Source organism: Sardina pilchardus, chromosome 10 (genome assembly GCF_963854185.1).
Source record: "Sardina pilchardus chromosome 10, fSarPil1.1, whole genome shotgun sequence".
Taxonomy (NCBI): Eukaryota; Metazoa; Chordata; class Actinopteri; order Clupeiformes; family Clupeidae; genus Sardina; species Sardina pilchardus.
In genome coordinates, this window is record NC_085003.1 from 26,407,070 (window position 1) to 26,420,955 (window position 13,886).

The following is a 13,886-nucleotide window of genomic DNA, read 5'->3' on the forward strand; positions in this document are numbered from 1 at the left end:
AGCCTGAGACAGAGTAGATTGTTTCAAAGTTCAATGTAGAGCGTCTAATTGATGTTGTTGATAGGCAGACTGTTTAGAATGGGTGGATGAGTGAATGGTTTGAAGAAGATGAATGGATATAAAGTTGGATGGAATTAGGAGGACTTATTTTGATACTGTTGTGCGCAGAGGATACAGGGGAACAGAATATGTAGTCTTCAGAGAGGAGCCTGAGAGAAACTGACAGTTGGTGCCCAGGTGGCTGACCAGCTGGGGTAACATTCTAATTGCTGCCGTGATGTCATAATGAGCAATGTTAAGTCTATGGGGGAAATGGTGATAGTTTTTAACTAATAGTTTAAAAAGTATAAAAGTTACAAAGTTGAAAAATACAAAGCACATATGGCATAAGCAAGACCTACGCAACAAAGTTTGAATGAAGTTTCTACGTTAAACGGTTGAAGCTGAATTGCGAGCGTTAGAAGAAGAAGTTTAACTAGAAATGCAATTCCAAGGAATTACCAGTGCATGAAAATGCAAAAATAGATAGATAATGTAGATATGGTTACTAAGGTGTAGCTAGGGTAAACATGGTGGTTGCATAGTTTACAGAGAGTTGATAGTGTGAAGGTAGACAGTTTAAAGATTAAACATTCCAGTTCTAACTTAACTAATGATTTCTATTCATGTTAAAATGTTGATTAGCTAACTTAGCTAATGATTTCTAGCAGTTACGCTAAAAATGCTAATTATGCTAGCAATGCTAACTTTACTAACAATGCTAACCAGGTTGATTAGCTAACTTAACCGATGATTTCTAACAGTAATGCTACAAATGCTAACTATGCTAACAATGCTAAATTTGCTAACAATGCTAACCAGGTTGATTAGCTAACTTAGTTGATGATTTTTTGCAGTTATGCTAAAAATGCTAACAATGCTAACTAGGCTAACCATGCTAACTAGCTAACTTGCTAGTGAGGACTTTTATTTTGAAACATTTGTTGCTAGGGTATCCATGGTGGCCACTATCAGGAAACAAGAAGTTACTGCAGTAAAATTATGTTGGTTGCTATGGAAACAGTCATAAACACTTCATTTTAATGGTTGCTATGTTGGTTGCTAGGTACATGGAGGTTTCATGTAGTTGACTGGAGGCATAGTGGATGATAACTGACAGTTGGAATGGTTGAACAGTTCAATAGTTGAGTAGTTTCAATGGTTAAATGATTTAATAGTGTATTATTGCAGTGAGGACCTTTATTTTGAAACAGTTGTGGACAGAGGAAGTAGTGAAACAGGATCTGTAGTCTTAATGAGATTGTATGCTTAAAGCCTGAGACAGAAGGTGCCTCTCATAGCGTTTACGCGTCCTCTCTCGCTCCTCACTGATCTACATAAAGAATGATGGAGCGGCAACAATGGGATAGTCTAGCCCTTCTTCTATCTTTCTTTATGTAGATCATTGAGGATCGAGGAGCGAGGGAGGACATATAAACGCTGCTTGAGAGGGACCCACAGTAAATACTTTAAAAGTTGTATGTAGATAGTCTAATTAATGTTGATAGACAGAATGTTTAATGGATGTTGATAGGCAGATTGTTTAATAGATATTGATTGACAGTTTAATGGGTGGATGAGTGAATGGTCTGAAGAAGATGAATGGATAGAAGGTTGGATGGAATGTGCCTTATATTCTTGTTAAGAGAGACACTGATACAGCTCTCTGAGAGTAGTTGACACAGGTGTAATCAATTTAACTGGCTAGTCTTAAGAGAGCCAGAGTAGGCTACTCTTAAAGCCTGAGACAGAGTAAATAATTTAAAAGTTGAATGTAGATAGTCTAATTAATGTTGATAGACAGAGAGTTTAATGGATGTTGATAGACAGATTGTTTAATAGATGTTGATAGACAGTTTAATGGGTGGATGAGTGAATGGTCTGAAGAAGATGAATGGATAGAATGTTGGATGGAATGTGCCTTATATTCTTGTAGAATGGAGAGACACAGCTCTCTACTGAGAGTAGTGGATACAGATACAGGTGTAATCAATTTAACTGGCTAGTCTTAAGAGAGCCAGCCTGAGACAGAGTAGATTGTTTAAAAGTTGAATGTAGAGCGTCTAATTGATGTTGATAGGCAGACTGTTTAGAATGGGTGGATGAGTGAATGGTTTGAAGAAGATGAATGGATATAAAGTTGAATGGAATTAGGAGGACTTATTTTGATACTGTTGTGCGCAGAGGATACAGGGGAACAGAATATGTAGGCCTAGTCTTCAGAGAGATTGTGTGCTTAAAGCCTGAGAGAAACTGACAGTTGGTGCCCAGGTGGCTGACCAGCTGGGGTAACATTCTAATTGCTGCCGTGATGTCATAATGAGCAATGTTAAGTCTATGGGGAAATTGTTAATAGTTTTTATTTAATAGTTCAAAAAGTATAAAAGTTACAAAGTTGAAAAATACAAAGCACACATGGCATAAGCAAGACCTACGCAACAACGTTTGAATGAAGTTTCTACGTTAAACGGTTGAAGCTGAATTGCGAGCGTTAGAAGAAGAAGTTTAATAAAAAGCCTAGGAAGAACAGTACAGTGCATTTTCATGCACTGTAACTAGAAATGCAATTCCAAGGAATTACCAGTGCATGAAAATGCAAAAATAGATAGATAATGTAGATATGGTTACTGAGGTGTAGCTAGGGTAAACATGGTGGTTGCATAGTTTACAGAGAGTTGATAGTGTGAAGGTAGACAGTTTAAAGATGAAACATTCCAGTTCTAACTTAACTAATGATTTCTATTCATGTTAAAATGTTGATTAGCTAACTTAGCTAATGATTTCTAGCAGTTAAGCTAAAAATGCTAATTATGCTAGCAATGCTAACTTTACTAACAATGCTAACCAGGTTGATTAGCTAACTTATCGATGATTTCTAGCAGTAATGTTAAAAATGCTAACAATGCTAAATTTGCTGACAATGCTAACCAGGTTGATTAGCTAACTTAGTTGATGATTTTTTGCAGTTATGCTAAAAATGCTAACTATGTTAACAATGTTAACTATGCTAACCATGCTAACTAGCTAACTTGCTAGTGAGGACTTTTATTTTGAAACATTTGTTGCTAGGGTATCCATGGTGGCCACTATCAGGAAACAAGAAGTTACTGCAGTATAATCATGTTGGTTGCTATGGAAACGGTTATAAACACTTAATTTTAATGGTTGCTATGTTGGTTGCTAGGTACATGGAGGTTTCATGTAGTTGACTGGAGGCATAGTTGATGATAACTGACAGTTGGAATGGTTGAACAGTTCAATAGTCGAGTAGTTTCAATGGTTAAATGATTTAATAGTGTATTATTGCAGTGAGGACCTTTATTTTGAAACAGTTGTAGACAGAGGAAGTAGTGAAACAGGATCTGTAGTCTTAATGAGATTGTATGCTTAAAGCCTGAGACAGAAGGTGCCTCTCATATAGCGTTTACGCGTCCTCTCTCGCTCCTCACTGATCTACATAAAGAATGATGGAGCGGCAACAATGGGATAGTCTAGCCCTTCTTCTATCTTTCTTTATGTAGATCATTGAGGATCGAGGAGCGAGGGAGGACATATAAACGCTGCTTGCGAGGGACCCACAGTAAATACTTTAAAAGTTGTATGTAGATAGTCTAATTAATGTTGATAGACAGAATGTTTAATGGATGTTGATAGGCAGATTGTTTAATAGATATTGATTGACAGTTTAATGGGTGGATGAGTGAATGGTCTGAAGAAGATGAGTGGATAGAAGGTTGGATGGAATGTGCCTAATATTCTTGTTAAGAGAGACACTGATACAGCTCTCTGAGAGTAGTTGACACAGGTGTAATCAATTTAACTGGCTAGTCTTAAGAGAGCCAGAATACTCTTAAAGCCTGAGACAGAGTAAATAATTTAAAAGTTGAATGTAGATAGTCTAATTAATGTTGATAGACAGAGAGTTTAATGGATGTTGATAGACAGATTGTTTAATAGATGTTGATAGACAGTTTAATGGGTGGATGAGTGAATGGTCTGAAGAAGATGAATGGATAGAATGTTGGATGGAATGTGCCTTATATTCTTGTAGAATGGAGAGACACAGCTCTCTACTGAGAGTAGTGGATACAGATACAGGTGTAATCAATTTAACTGGCTAGTCTTAAGAGAGCCAGCCTGAGACAGAGTAGATTGTTTAAAAGTTCAATGTAGAGCGTCTAATTGATGTTGTTGATAGGCAGACTGTTTAGAATGGGTGGATGAGTGAATGGTTTGAAGAAGATGAATGGATATAAAGTTGGATGGAATTAGGAGGACTTATTTTGATACTGTTGTGCGCAGAGGATACAGGGGAACAGAATATGTAGTCTTCAGAGAGGAGCCTGAGAGAAACTGACAGTTGGTGCCCAGGTGGCTGACCAGCTGGGGTAACATTCTAATTGCTGCCGTGATGTCATAATGAGCAATGTTAAGTCTATGGGGGAAATGGTGATAGTTTTTAACTAATAGTTTAAAAAGTATAAAAGTTACAAAGTTGAAAAATATAAAGCACATATGGCATAAGCAAGACCTACGCAACAAAGTTTGAATGAAGTTTCTACGTTAAACGGTTGAAGCTGAATTGCGAGCGTTAGAAGAAGAAGTTTAATAATAACTAGAAATGCAATTCCAAGGAATTACCAGTGCATTAAAATGCAAAAATAGATAGATAATGTAGATATGGCTACTAAGGTGTAGCCTGGGTAAACATGGTGGTTGCATAGTTTACAGAGAGTTGATAGTGTGAAGGTAGACAGTTTAAAGATGAAACATTCCAGTTCTAACTTAATTAATGATTTCTATTCATGTTAAAATGTTGATTAGCTAACTTAGCTAATGATTTCTAGCAGTTACACTAAAAATGCTAATTATGCTAGCAATGCTAACTTTACTAACAATGCTAACCAGGTTGATTAGCTAACTTAACCGATGATTTCTAGCAGTAATGCTAAAAATGCTAACCATGCTAAATATGCTAACAATGCTAACCAGGTTGATAAGCTAACTTAGTTGATGATTTTTTGCAGTTATGCTAAAAATGCTAACTATGCTAACTAGCTAACTTGCTAGTGAGGACTTTTATTTTGAAACATTTGTTGCTAGGGTATCCATGGTGGCCACTATCAGGAAACAAGAAGTTACTGCAGTATAATCATGTTGGTTGCTATGGAAACGGTCATAAACACTTAATTTTAATGGTTGCTATGTTGGTTGCTAGGTACATGGAGGTTTCATGTAGTTGACTGGAGGCATAGTGGATGATAACTGACAGTTGGAATGGTTGAACAGTTAATAGTTTCAATGTAGTTTCAATGGTTAAATGATTTAATGGTGTATTATTGCAGTGAGGACTTTTATTTTGAAACAGTTGTGGACAGAGGAAACAATTGACAATTCACTGATCTACATAAAGAATGATGGAGCGGCAACAATGGGATAGTCTAGCCCTTCTATCTTTCTTTATGTAGATCATTGAGGGTCGAGGCCCGAGGAGCGAGTGAGGACATATAAACGCTGCTTGAGAGGCACCCACAGTAAATACTTGTATGTAGATAGTCTAATTAATGTTGATAGACAGAATGTTTAATGGATGTTGATAGGCAGATTGTTTAATAGATATTGATTGACAGTTTAATGGGTGGATGAGTGAATGGTCTGAAGAAGATGAATGGATAGAAGGTTGGATGGAATGTGCCTTATATTCTTGTTAAGAGAGACACTGATACAGCTCTCTGAGAGTAGTTGATACAGGTGTAATCAATTTAACTGGCTAGTCTTAAGAGAACCAAAATGTGCTTAAAGCCTGAGACAGAGTAAATCATTTAAAAGTTGAATGTAGATAGTCTAATTAATGTTGATAGACAGAGAGTTTAATGGATGTTGATAGGCAGATTGTTTAATAGATGTTGATAGACAGTTTAATGGGTGGATGAGTGAATGGTCTGAAGAAGATGAATGGATAGAAAGTTGGATGGAATGTGCCTTATATTCTTGTAGAATGGAGAGACACAGCTCTCTACTGAGAGTAGTGGATACAGATACAGGTGTAATCAATTTAACTGGCTAGTCTTAAGAGAGCCAGTGTATGTAGCCTGAGAGAGAGAGAGAGAGCTGCTGCACCTGGACTGGCCACCTGGCGTAACATTCTAATTGCTGCCGTGATGTCATAATGAGCAATGTTAAGTCTATGGGGAAATGTTTAATAGTTTTTAATTTACAGTTTAAAAAGTATAAAAGTTACAAAGTTGAAAAATACATTGCACAGGTCTCCTTAGTAAGACCTACGTAGCAAAGTTTGAATCAAGTTTCTACGTTAAACGGTTCAAGCTGAATTGCGAGCGTTAGAAGAAGTTGGAATAATAAGAAACCTAGGAAGAACAGTACAGTGCATTTTCATGCACTGTAATAATAAGAAGCCTAGGAAGAACAGTACAGTGCATTTTCATGCACTGTAATAATAAGAAGAATAGGAAGAACAGTACAGTGCATTTTCATGCACTGTAATAATAACTAGAAATGCAATTCCAAGGAATTACCAGTGCATGAAATGCAAAAATAGATAGATAATGTAGATATGGTTACTAAGGTGTAGCTAGGGTAAACATGGTGGTTGCATAGTTTACAGAGAGTTGATAGTGTGAAGGTAGACAGTTTAAAGCTGAAACATTCCAGTTCTAACTTAACTAATGATTTCTATTCATGTTAAAATGTTAACTATGGTAACAATGATAACCAGGTTGATTGGTTAACTTAGCTACTGATTTGATGCAGTAATGGTAAAAATGTTAACTATGTTAACTATGCTCACCAGGTTGATTCGCTAACTTAGCTAATGATTTCAAGCAGTTGTGCTAAAATTGCTAACTATGCTAGCAATGCTAACTATGGTAACAATGCTAACTTAAACTAACAATGCTGACCAGGTTGATTAGCTAACTTAACTGATGATTTCTAGCAATAATGTTAAAAATGCTAACTATGCTAACAATGCTAAAATTGCTAACAATGCTAACCAGGTTGATTAGCTAACTTAGTTGATGTTTTTTGCAGTTATGCTAAAAATGTTAACTATGCTAACAATGCTAACTAGCTAACTTGCTAGTGAGGACTTTTATTTTGAAACATTTGTTGCTAGGGTATCCATGGTGGCCACTATCAGGAAACAAGAAGTTACTGCAGTATAATCATGTTGGTTGCTATGGAAACGGTCATAAACGTTTAATTTTAATGGTTGGTATGTTGGTTGCTAGGTACATGGAGGTTTCGTGTAGTTGACTGGAGGCATAGTGGATGATAACTGACAGTTGGAATGGTTGAACAGTTCAATAGTTGAGTAGTTTCAGTGGTTAAATGATTTAATAATGTATTATTGCAGTGAGGACCTTTATTTTGAAACAGTTGTGGACAGAGGAAGTAGTGAAACAGGATCTGTAGTCTTAATGAGATTGTATGTTTAAAGCCTGAGACAGAAGGTGCCTCTCATATAGCGTTTACGCGTCCTCTCTCGCTCCTCGATCCTCACTGATCTACATAAAGAATGATGGAGCGGCAACAATGGGATAGTCTAGCCCTTCTTCTATCTTTCTTTACGTAGATCATTGAGGATCGAGGAGCGAGGGAGGACATATAAACGCTGCTTGAGAGGGACCCACAGTAAATACTTTAAAAGTTGTATGTAGATAGTCTAATTAATGTTGATAGACAGAATGTTTAATGGATGTTGATAGGCAGATTGTTTAATAGATATTGATTGACAGTTTAATGGGGGGATGAGTGAATGGTCTGAAGAAGATGAATGGATAGAAGGTTGGATGGAATGTGCCTTATATTCTTGTTAAGAGAGACACTGATACAGCTCTCTGAGAGTAGTTGATACAGGTGTAATCAATTTAACTGGCTAGTCTGAGACAGAGTAAATAATTTAAAAGTTGAATGTAGATAGTCTAATTAATGTTGATAGACAGAGAGTTTAATGGATGTTGATAGACAGATTGTTTAATAGATGTTGATAGACAGTTTAATGGGTGGATGAGTGAATGGTCTGAAGAAGATGAATGGATAGAATGTTGGATGGAATGTGCCTTATATTCTTGTAGAATGGAGAGACACAGCTCTCTACTGAGAGTAGTGGATACAGATACAGGTGTAATCAATTTAACTGGCTAGTCTTAAGAGAGCCAGCCTGAGACAGAGTAGATTGTTTAAAAGTTGAATGTAGAGCGTCTTATTGATGTTGATAGGCAGACTGTTTAGAATGGGTGGATGAGTGAATGGTTTGAAGAAGATGAATGGATATAAAGTTGGATGGAATTAGGAGAACTTATTTTGATACTGTTGTGCGCAGAGGATACAGGGGAACAGAATATGTAGTCTTCAGAGAGATTGTATGGTTAAAGCCAGAGAAACTGACAGTTGGTGCCCAGGTGGCCGGCCACCTGGCCTAAGATTCTAATTGCTGCCGTGATGTCACAATGAGCAATGTTAAGTCTATGGGGAAATAGCTCAATGTTAAATCTATGGGGAAATCGTTTTTTAATTCATAGTTTAAAAAGTATAAAAGTTAAAAAGTTGAAAAATACAAAGCAGACATGGCATGAGCAAGACCTACGCAACAACGTTTGAATGAAGTTTCTACGTTAAACGGTTCAAGCTGAATTGCGTGCGTTAGAAGTAGTGGAATAATAATAAGAATACTTTGGAAGAACAGTATAGTGCATTTTCATGCACTATAATAAGAAGAAGAAGAAGACCGAGGAAGAACAGTACAGTGCATTTTCATGCACTGTAATTATCTTTTGTGTTACTGTAGTGTTGAATTTCATCTCAAAAGGCATTCAACCATTCTCTGTGCTAGTGCAGTGTTGAATTTCACTCAGAAAGCATCATATTCAACAATCCTCAGTGCTAATGCAGTGTTGAATTTCACTCAGAAAGCATATTCAACAATCCTCTGTGCTAGTGCAGCGTTCAATTCTACTCTAAAAGCATCATCTTCAACAATCCTCTGTGTTATCGCAGTGTTAAATTTCACTCAGAAAGCATCATCTTCAACAATCCTCTGTGCTAATGCAGCGTTCAATTCAACTCAAAAAGCATCATCTTCAATACAGTAATACTCTGTGCTAGCACAATGTTGCATTCTTGTGTTCAAGGCAGCTAGAGAGGAGTGGGAGTAGTGCTGGTTGGTGGAGGTTGGGGTGTGTGGGCTCATGGGATAGTGATGGGTGGAGGATAGCAGGCCTTCATCTTTGTTTCAACGCCTCTGAAGTGATCTCTGGGCAATAAGAGTGGGAGGCAAATATACTGTACCATGAGCACTCGTATCTATGGATAAATGTCCAGTGGAGACACATGAAGTATCAGAGAGGGAGCCATTCACTTGGCATCATCACTTTGCTGTAATTAATGCAACTAATATACATGCTTGCAACAACAAAGAAGGTGTACTTATCAAAGGTACGATGAAAGGTTATGAAAGGTGGACTATGCAAGATTTGAACCTAATATTACTGTAACCTACCGTGAGAACCAGCAGTAAAACTTTTCTGCCAACAAATAATAACAAATTACTCGGTCTTTCCTGTTTGTTGCTGTGGCCATTTATGATCCTATAGCTCAAGTTGAACATCCCAAGTTGAGATCTCTGGGTTAAGGTGGTCTAATAGGCTGGGTGAACCCTGCCTGACCTGCCGGCGAATTTGGATTCGCCCTGGAAACCTGCCCTGGAAACCTGCACATTGGTCTGACTGGTTGAAGGACTATTCAAGCATACGGAGTCATTTGAACTATGCCCATTGATCACGCCTCTTGTGCAGTAAAAGTAAAGCGCAGACTCCCCATACTAATGCTCAATCTTAAAAGATTGATCTTAGTATGGTGATAGCCAGACTAATGGTCTACATCTCTAATACTGTAACTGGATCTCCTCATATTCCTGCACTTTTCTGATTCAGGGGCGATACATTATTTCATAATGTGTTTGCATTTGAAGCATGAATAAATACACTTAAATCATTTGGCAGGAAATACAAATGCAGCACACACACACACACACACACACTGGTTGATCTTTTGAAGCATCAGGTTTGCCAGCCATGACTGTATCTTTTTTGTAGCTATCATGAATTCTAATTAATTTCAGCTTGTATCACATCATGTGTGTCAACAGCTATTACAAACTAAGTTAATTAAGGGCTAACCTCGACGTGCCTTATCTGTGCCCGACTGTGGTCTGGTCAGAGCCCAGCTCAGTGGGTGGTGCCCACCCGCCAATGGGCACGGGGTGTTGTGTGGTGAGTCTGAGGGGGTATAATCTGAATGTAGCCATCATGGGGCCTGCCAACTGGTCGCAGCGTAATCCTCTTTCCAGCAGAATGATGTAGGCATCAGGATTAGAGCTTTCTCTGCCCCGGCAGATTCCGCACCCTCACTCACCCAGCCCTGCCCAGCCCAGTCCAGCGCCCGACGCAACCAACGGGTATCGGAGGGAGGACCCAGTGAGCTAGAGTGTGTGTGTGTGTGTGTGTGTGTGTGTGTGTGTGTGTGTGTGCACAGATTATTAATGACTACAGTGTGTTTGTGTGTGTGTGTGTGTGTGTGTGTGTGTGTGTGTGTGTGTGTGTGTGTGTGTGTGCGCATGTGTGTGTGTGAGCAGTGTGTGTGTGTGTGTGTGTGTGTTGGTGAGAGAGTGTGTGTGTGTGAGAGAGAGAGTATGTGCTTCTGTGTGTGTGTTTGTGAGAGAGTGTGTGTGTAAGAGAGTGTGTGTGTGTAAGAGAGAGAGAGTGTGTGTGTGTGTGTGTGAGAGAGAGAGAGTGTGTGTGAGAGAGAGAGAGTGTGTGTGTGTGTGTGTGTGTGTGTGTGTGTGTGTGTGTGTGTGGTCAACTTGTTAGTATCCACGCCATGAGGCTTAGTGATGCCAGAGCTGCCCTGTTAGTGCAACCGGATGTAGAGCACCGCCCATGAACTCTGCTTTTTGAGAAGCAGATTCATCAGGGGGAGATTAAGGAAGCACGCACACACTCACACACACACACACACACACACACACACACACACACACACACACACACACGTCAGAGCAAGCTCATCATATATACAGAACAACAAGAGAACCATTTTCTACACACACTCACACACAGACACAAAGACACACACACACACACACATTAAAGGTCAACCCCATCAGTCACGTACAGAGTAAACCTCTACACATAACATAACACATAACATTCACTCACACAACACAAGCAAACATACACACACACACTGACATATACAGGTGCAAGCACACACACACACACACACACACACACACACACACACACACACACACACACACACACATCTGTAATCTCTTGTGAGGCTTTTGATATATCAAGCCAGGCTGATTCTGGGTCCGGTTCAGTCAGAACTGAGAAATTTCAGGATGAATTATTGTCCGATATGTCTGATCCCATCCGACCGGATATCTGACAGAAATATGTATCAGCTGTCTTGCAGTGTGAGTAGTTATAACATAATTTAACACGAGTGATTGAAATATGCAGTGTTACATATGTCAAACACATGCAACTGACACTGTTTTGTAGGATTTCACATTGGTCCTAACACCCTATCAATCCTAACAATACTGATTTTGTATAAAGCTATGCTATACAACTCCCAGGGCCATCCTGTGATATCAATGGCAACCTATTCAGTCACTGGCTACAACCAAATCATTGGTGTGCATGATTCAGGATAACAGCACTTCCTTTAATGTAGCATTGTTTACTGTGAATGTATAAGTACAAGTATACTGTACGTATACGTTTTTTTGATCCCGTGAGGGAAATTCGGTCTCTGCATTTATCCCAATTTGTGAATTAGTGAACACACATAGCACAATACACATAGGTGAAGTACACACTAACCCAGAGCAGTGAGCTGCCTGCCCATGTGGTGCTCGTACATGTAAACATGTATGGAAAACCAAATTTCCTTGGTATATCATGTTAATGTGGGATTTTAAGCATATTTCTTTAAGATCTAGGTACATCTATGAAAATGCACACCCAGACTAGATATGAGTAAAGGAGCATTCGTACCAAGAACGATAACGATAACGATAACTATAACCATAACGATAAAAGCGTCCACACTGGCCAACGATAAGAAAATTCTCTCCCCGTGTTAATGAATGTGATTGCTAGAATATTTTGGGTTCTGATTGGCTGTTAGCTTTTTATCGTTCTCAAAATCGCTCTGAAAGTGATCAGTAACGATATCGTTCTTCATGTCGTTATCGTTAGTTTATGTGTGAACGCTGTCATTCATATTAACGAGAGCGATATTTATTTATGGTTATCGTTATTGTTATCGTTCTTGGTGTGAACGGGCCTTAAGGCTTAATCATGGTGAAGGCTGATTCCTTGGCTGACTGGGGACAGAGTGGTGGCCATGTCTCAGTCCCACTGGTTACAGCCATGGGAAGTCCTGCAGTGAAGGGAACCCCTCTGCACAGTGCACACACCAGCATCTGTCCCTTTAGTCTGCCCCGGGCAACTGCTTGCATCATCTGTCTGTGTGTGTGTGTGTGTGTGTGTGTGTGTGTGTGTGTGTGTGTGTGTGTGTGTGTGTGTGTGTGTGTGTGTGTGTGTGTGTGTGTGTGTGTGTGTGTGTGTGTGTGTGTGTGTGTGTGTGTGTGTGTGTGTGTGTGTGTGTGTGTGTGTGCGTGTGTGAGAGAGTTTCCATACAGACAGACCCTGTCAATAGTGCCTTTCTTTCTCTCTATCCCTTGCCCACACACACCTACACCCACCTACACACACACACACACACACACACACACACAAACATATGTTTACATAAAGCAGTGGATGGTCTTTTCTAAATCAGGTGAAGTTGTGATAGGTCCCCCTCAGCTGAGACTTCAGGTCTGTTCCCTGCCATCCTCTTGAGCTGGCTTTGGGCTTGTCCACAAATCCCAAATCCCATTTGTGTAGATACCAGTACACAGTACAATCAGTGCTTTTGCAATAGGACTCGAGTCGACAGTGTCAGTGTGCTACAAACCTGCGTCACTCACGCCTTTGTAAGACGCTGTGGTGGAGGACGGCTGAAACAGAGAGGAAGAGTTCACTTGGCATCTGTTGCGAGAGAGCCTGCAGTGGAGTGCTGCAGTGTGTCTGTCTCTCCGTGGGCAGGCGGCCAGGGAGAAGAGTGATGGGGGCTCCGGCAGGAGGAGTTCTCTTCTCCGTAAATAAAAACGTGTTTAAGATGCATTCTGTGCTTAGTTAGGCAGAGAGGGGCGGGGGCCGAGGGAGGGAGGGAGGGAGGGGGGGTGTGGGGAGGGGGGGGGGGGTTGTTTGTTGCAGGATACAGTTCTCCCAGTGAGTTAAAAGTCAACACATATGTCATGCATACATCATGGCATTCACAACCACACTCTATCTATCTATATATCTATCTTTCTATCTAACTATCTATCTAACTATCTATCTATCTATCTATCTATCTGTCTGTCTTTCTATCTATCTATCTATCTATCTATCTATCTATTAATCTATTTGTGGAGCCCAATCCTATCTTGTTTCCATGAGTTCCCTTTCATACTCTCTCTTTCTCTTTCTCTCTCTCACACATACACACACACACACACACAAACACACACACACACACACACACACACACACACCCCTCCCTTGCCTCCATCTGTCGGTGCTGAGGGGAGGGAGGGGAGGGGGGGCTGTTGGTGGAGCTGCGGACGCTACCATCAGGAGGGAGTGCGAGCGTGCCCCGCCTAAGCCCCTCCTACCGAGCAGGCAGAGTGTGCGTGTCTGTGTGTGTAAGAGAGAGAGAGAGAGAGA